Raw genomic sequence first — 7198 nt, 5'->3', positions numbered from 1 at the left:
TTTATACACCTGGGTGAAGAGAGGCACTGTGAGAGTAAAGTGTCTTGCCCAAGAACACAACACAATGTCACCGGCCAGGGCTCGAACCAGGACCCCTCGATCCGGAGTAGAGCGCACTAACTATGAGGCCATGACGCTTTGTGTATTTTCCTCATAAAAAAGGTTTGTGGAAATCTCATACTTGTGTTCTGAAGGGGCTTAAGAGGATCTGGCACCATTTTACTAACAGTTTTTGGCCAAAGGTTTTGGTTGTACATGGTCTGCTGATCACATACACTCAAAGGTAAAGCTGTGGCAATACTTGAATTTATGGAAACAATTCAGCGTTGGAAGAATGACCATTTTGCCTGTCTACCTTAAAATTACTAGCACGCTCATTCAGTTAACATGGCTCCTGCGCCATCTCTGGGTCCATTTCAAATCTCCCTTAGCAGACAAGTTACAAATTAAGCTATACGGAATATCACCACCATACAAATACAACTGTTTCCTTATCAGCGGCACAAATTATGCCAAAGCATGTAAGCAGAAGTTGATTTCTTGACTGCATGATCTGTTTCTGTCTTAAAATTCACTCGTATAAATTCTCAAAACTGATCATATTGTAAGTAACCAAAGACGTACAAACCTTAAGTGAAGCTTATCTTAATGTGTTAAAGTTTGAGCCTAAATGTACAATGCTGAACAGTTAAGTTGAGAAATAGAATTTACATCCGGAGGCTTCGCCATATACGATGGCAGTGATATATAACAATCGTTTTGCATTTCAATCATACAACAGTTTATTCCATACTGACGGCAGTTAGCAAAGAGAAGGGTTGCGTAAAAACCCAGGCTAGCTAGCAACACGATAACACACGATAACATGATTTTTTCTCAGTCTCGGCTTCTGTTCAAGTTATCTCCTCGGCTCCTGGGTGCTTTTATCTATAACATCTATCACAAATGCGCAATCGCAAGCAAATCAAACCAATGGCCGTATTAGCCTAAAAGAACTATGACGCCCCATAGAAATAATACTGAGGCCATGAGTAGTGAAATAAAACGTGTTATTGATCTTCTTACAAATATGACCATCGCCCGTAACTCAGTGGGTCAGACACCATTACGTCTCAGCCGGGTCCGGAGGAACTCCCCATAATTGACTATTCGGCCGTGGAGGCTACGCCCAAACAGGGGTCCATTTTTCAAGCTGGAGGTATATAAAAGGGAAATGCTTTTACGAGTTGAAGTATAATAACTTAAGATTTTTTGAAAAAGAGTGTTTCAAAATATCCCTTTCAGGTCACAATGGTGTCCTTTTTCAGTGAGTTTTAAATTAATGTTAAGGGGATTTTTGGGGGTAAAAATTTCCTAGTGGACCTTTCTTGGGTCGAAAGATTTCAGCAGGACATTTTTTAGGGAATTTGAAAGGAGTACCATTTTCTTTGGAAGATACATATGAAAGGGTTACCTTTATGTCAAAAATGGTGTATAGAAGAGGCAAAAACTATGTTGAGCATCTCCTCCCGTCTTTCCAACAGATGTTTTAGACATTTTTTCTGGTAAACACGGCCGACCCGGTCCTTGTCAAGGTGGCCTTAAAATGTTTTTCAAAATCACAACTTGCAATTGTAATTTTCTTGTACATGGCATAGTTTATCCTAAATCTTTAAAGGCTGTTACTACCTGTACGTACTTGTGTTAACTAATTTGAGGTATGCAATTGCATTGAGAAGTAGAAGAGATGGTATCAGGCGCCGATGCTAAAAATCTATCGGTCTGATCTTCATTTCAGCTCTCTTAATGGGGTGAATGCTACTCCATAACATAGTACCATTGTCCTCTTCGTTTCGATAGACACCATTAAGGTTGCTATCTCTACAATGAAAGTACCACCAGGTTCCTTGCACTTGCCGTTGTGCGGCACAGTTAACGCGAGATGGGTCGTTATCCTGATCCTTTGTAGAGAATTTATGGCGGTTATGACGAGCCAGAAAATCTCCAGCAGTGCCTAAACCAAATATAAGAAGAAGATACGTCGTTATCATGATCTTGTGTAGAGAATTTACGGCCATCATGATAAGTCAGCTTATCTCCAGCAGTTCCTAAACCAAATATATCGGAAGACTACAATAAGAGAACGAACTTCATTGTAGTCATCGAACGAAACTTTCGGAAACAATTGCGCTTCTGACATGGTGATGAACATGACAATAAAACGCATTGTTGGAAAACAAAAACTATATCTTTTTACTTGACCTTTCGTATGTTTCGACATGCATCTCCAGAAGTGACCGTTGAGAATAGAAGTAACAACTAAATCTTAAATTTAAGATAGGTAACTAATGAACAACAAAAATTACAGAAGCTGGTAGATAGGTTTCAATTCCCGAATTAGCAGTCTCCTTTATCCTGCAATGTGTATCCGACCGACCGTTTGCTAATATGTCAAAGTGGTCCCATTTTAAGTTATGACCAGTTGACGTGACCGGGTCTGCAATAGCAGATTCATGACAGCTACTCGTGATCACTTTACATGTAAAATGTTAAAAATATTTAAACTAAATTTACTTTGTTTAACCAGGGTAACACACAAAAGTCTTACGACTGACAAAGCCGTGGCACTCGAATTCCCGATCGAATTGGAATGTAGAAATGTTGATTTTCGTGGAGGGAGGAAAACTGGAGAAACCCGGACAAAAACCCTCAGAGCAAGGACGAGAACCAACAACAAAATCAACCCACTTATGACACCGGGTCCAGGATTTGAACCCCGGTCACATTGATGGGAGGCGCCACCCGTACTCCCCCAATGTTCAGTTTTTCTACGTTTTGTTTTTCCAATGTTGAAATCCTGGCAGTCCCAACAACAAGCCTTATATACAGCTTTTGGCATTTAGGAACGGTTGATCCTATCTTTGTAGGGTGATGAGATGCGATGAGACATTTGGAAAATAATCCTGAGGTCAATGCAACCATAAAATTCATTAATGCAGGCCTTCAGTTGTTTGGTAATAATTTTGCTTTGTACCCCTGAATAAGGTAGAAATTGAATGCACTCCCCGATCCACCAATACTGCCCTGCTCAGTCTTGAAGAGCCATTTCATGTTTGATGCTAATACTACGACCAAATTGAAGCTAATTGACGTCAAGTAAAAAGAAATAGTTTCTGTTTTCCAACGGTGCGTTTTATTGTCATGCTCATCACGGAAGTTTGCGTGGTTTTTCTTGTTAAGCTACGATGCCAAAGGAAAAGAGTAACGTCACTTATGTTTTAAATTTCCTTCAGTTTGTTAAAACCTGTCAAAGGTCCGTAGGTGCTGTAATCGAACGGTTTGAGATAAAAGAATGGATATTTTCAGAAAGATATTAGCATCGGACATGATGAATTACTAGGAGTATTTGCCCAAGACGTAGCGAAATAGTACGTATATCTCCAGAACCACCTTTCCCTAGTACCAAGGCCCCGTTGCGTGAGAGCGTCAGGTGAGTCTGGTGACGAAAATTCCCACAAAGGGCGGGAAGGCGGCGGAAATGGGTTCTTGTCTCTTGCTAATTCCTCCCCTAAAAACACCCGCCTCTCTTACAAGCTGATTTTTTCGGAAAAAAGAGAGGCAGAGAGAAACAAAACAAAACTGCAAGCAGCTTCCCTCAATTCGCTGATCAGGGGCGCTTTCCATTCAACCAGATCTTCCGAAATTTTCGAAACAGAGAAAAATGGTACGGAAATTTCCTGGAAAAGGTTCCAAAAAATCCGTGAATGTTTGAATTTCAGAAAAGCGAAACATTCAACCAAAAATGACGGAAATTATAGGATGAAAATCAAATGGAACGGAAATTTCCAGGAAAACGTTTAAAAAAAATTGGGTATACCTTAGGGGGTTGTCCTCTTTTTCGGAAATTATGTAAATTCGCAATTTTCTATTGAGCGCTTGTTCTTTTGGCCGGGATCACAGCGAGTTGGACAGCCCACACAAAGGTTACTGCACACAGTTGTCCGTTTCGTAAACGGTCGATGCCATTTACGCGACACATTTTTCTCTACTAAATTAAAGAAAAGAGAATATTTGTAAGTAACCACCCAGTATCGTACCCGGAACCGTTCTCTGTTTCCTAACACAACACTACCAGGTTGATCCGCCAAATCTCCGCAAAATGTAATCATGAAAGGAGACTTTCTTAAACATTAATGACAGAATTGCCCCAAGCATCAAGTGAAAGGTAACCGCAAGCAAAACAGTGTGAGTATGAACCATTAAGCATTTGGTGAGAGTGTTATATTCCATCAACAAATTGTAACCAGTTTCTACATTGTCCAGACCTAAACTAAAGCAGAAATGGCGTCGTCCATTCTGAAAGGCTTGGTTACCAATGATGGCATCGAACGGAAATCAGCTACGGCGACACGTATTCGAAATAAGATTAATATTCTGCTTCAGAAACTTGCCACTTGTCTTTCAATAAATACTAACTACAGCTAAATTCGCCAAGAAAGCGTTTAATTTCAATAATAATGATAAAAAAACCAAAACAATATCCCCCATGGTGTACAGTTGTTTTGCATAGGTTGGCTAAGAAATGTACGAGGATTTATAACGCGTGCAAAGGCCATTGTACCACTCATTAGGGAGTTTACGAAACCACGACGGCAACGGCAACGGGAACATCAGAATTAATGAGCAACAAAAGAATTAATGAGCAGAACAATGGCTGTGCACGTGCGTTGTAATTCTTGGTACATTTCTTTGCCGTCCTCTGCAAGACTACAACGTGAAGTGACCAAATTTTGCGTTGTCTGGAGAACGTGAACCACGACGGCTAATTTGTTACATTTTTATTTGAAATTTATCGTCATGTTCTGGAGTTAGTTTTGCGATAGTTTTGACAGTGATAAACAAAGTAAATGACTTTAGAGTCTCGCGAGATTCGTAAGTAAAATATAAATTCGTTTTTTAATAGACGTTATCCTCGACGTCGCCGTCGTGGTTTCGTAAACTCCCTAATAATTATAACATGGCGCGCGCTAGTCCTATCTAATTCCTATTGAGCCATCATGAACGAAATCTCTATATACGCACGGCCGTGCGTAAATTAGATGACGTGTGCCGCTTCAATTTATCTGCAAAATTTCGGCTGAGTTTAGTGTGAGTTTCTTTTGTTTAATTTTCGGCAATGTGAAGATTATTTTGAAAAATCCAAACTCTACTTCGAGCCTTTGATGTTTGCCAAGCTAAGATGTTTACTTAAGGTCACTCCGCTGAAGTAGAACCTGCACTGAGATTTTTGTGAAACTTTGCCTATCGATTGTTTATATTATAGGAACTTAAATTTTGAAATAAAAATGAGGGGTTCCCATGTTCGTTTAGGAGCAAAAGCACCTTGTTTATACCCATATAAATCCTTATAATAGCACCATGATTGTAGTTACGATCGATTGCTAAATTCACGTTTCCGACGATTGCTTTTTGTTCCACACTGAGAATTGGTCCATATTTATTTTACACAGAGAAATTTATTACTCAATTCAAAACAACAGAAAAAAATGATAGGTCACCATACTCGTTTGCGAGAAAATGACGATTTACCTCTATGGCGAGGTCCAGCTGTAAAGAAAAAGCCGCCATTTTTTAATGTGCGCACGCTAATCACGCGTGAAATTATGCGCAGTAGGGATGCGCAATGCAATACTGGGGAATGACCTTAAACGTGAGGATTTTGACTTTGTTTATACTTTCATCCAGTATTTTTGACTTTGTCTGCCTACATTTTCATTATAACCAATTCGAAGAAGCGAATTTTTCATTGACAATTTTAGAAACCAGGTTAAGCGTTTTCGCTCAACCGTTGCTCAACTAATTGTGGCGTGTTAGGATCCTAATGACCTTTGTTTTTCAGCTTCACCGTGCATTATGGGAACTTTGTAGTCAATCAGAAAAAAAAAACAAAAAAAAAAAACATGTTTTAGCGCCCAATTTGTTGACGCCATGTTATAAAAGAATCGGTTCATGGTTTTAGCCGTGCGTATATCGAGATATGGATGCACTTGGGAAGTTTGGAGAGCACTCAAAAAGCTAGAGTTGCTCTCGGCTGTCGCCTCGCTTCTTTCGATTCGTGCTCTCCAAACCTCCCGCGCGCATCCATAACTCGATATACCCACGCTAGACATGAACCAATCCTTAATATAAACCCTTTGTTTTGCGACGTTTTCGCTGCCGTTGTGGTTTGTACAAGGTCCCTGCTGTTGTGGTCTACAATAAGTCAGGACGTCAGCTTATAAGTCTTCTGTCTGCTTCTATGTTTACGATTTAAACCTCGAAGTCATTGAAAAATTCCAAGCAGCAGAAGTGCAGAATATCGTTCTCCACTCTTGTACAATCAATCAGAAAATTCTGTTCCATTCGTCCCAAGAAATTTCCAAAAATTCAAATCGGAATTTTTGTACGAATGGAAAGCGTCCTAGATTTTACGGAACCTTTTCTAAACTTAAATTTTGTTCTTGCTCTAAAAAGGTCGTACTAACTGATATTAAAATTCATAAATCGATATCAAAGAAGGTAACGAAATCAAACCTGTGTAACTTCCCAGGCTCAATTTGTATTTCTCTCCCTCACTCGCTACTTTAAAGGAATCGTATTCAGCGCAATAGGTGTTCCCTGAAAAGTTTTCCAGATCAACACGAAGTTTGTACTCTCCACGGGTAGTCAGATGATGTATCTTGTCAAGCCCAAGCCAAAATTCACCAGTCAGATTTCCAAAGCCACCTTTGTACTCGGTCCAGCCTCGGTAAAAATTCACCGAACCGTCCAGTCTCTTCTGGAACACTAACCACCCTCCTCCGGCTGTTGTTTGGTCACAGAACACCTCAATGACTCGTGCAACATCTGGGTTGTTCGTATACACACTGTTTTTCCTTTTTCTAGATTTGTAACAGTCAGTACACACTGTGGAAACTGTGGACCCCAAAAAAGTTACGATCCGTCATTGTAAGGCAATTATGTGGGAAATTCTATTAAACCATAACAATTTAATCGCAACATCACATTTTTGGACCCCACAGACATAACTCCTTTCTTATACTTGCCTCGTGTGAACGCCGACTGCACGAAAAAAACAAATGAAAAAAAGACTAAAGATCAAAAGGATGCTTGTAAATGAAATCGAAATGGGTCATTTGACTTATTTGTGGGGAATAAGATTTCAGATTTAAATTGTTGT

The 7198-nt window shown here is 39.8% G+C and overlaps 1 pseudogene across 1 annotated transcript; it reads right to left on the bottom strand.

Moving 5' to 3' along the window:
* Window positions 1–629: 629 nt before the first annotated feature.
* Window positions 630–6955, bottom strand: LOC149104999 (fibrinogen-like protein A pseudogene; annotated as a pseudogene). Its single transcript, XR_016210099.1, has 2 exons — window positions 6553–6955; window positions 630–1993 (listed from the first exon to the last, which is right to left on the bottom strand). The product of XR_016210099.1 is annotated as a fibrinogen-like protein A pseudogene (transcript).
* Window positions 6956–7198: the final 243 nt, after the last annotated feature.

This window comes from Orbicella faveolata, unplaced genomic scaffold (genome assembly GCF_042242905.1).
Source record: "Orbicella faveolata isolate gen_17 unplaced genomic scaffold, um_ofav_v1 contig_34, whole genome shotgun sequence".
NCBI lineage: Eukaryota > Metazoa > Cnidaria > Anthozoa > Scleractinia > Merulinidae > Orbicella > Orbicella faveolata.
Note: the sequence above shows the minus strand (reverse complement) of the source record. Positions and strands in the feature narration are given on the sequence as shown.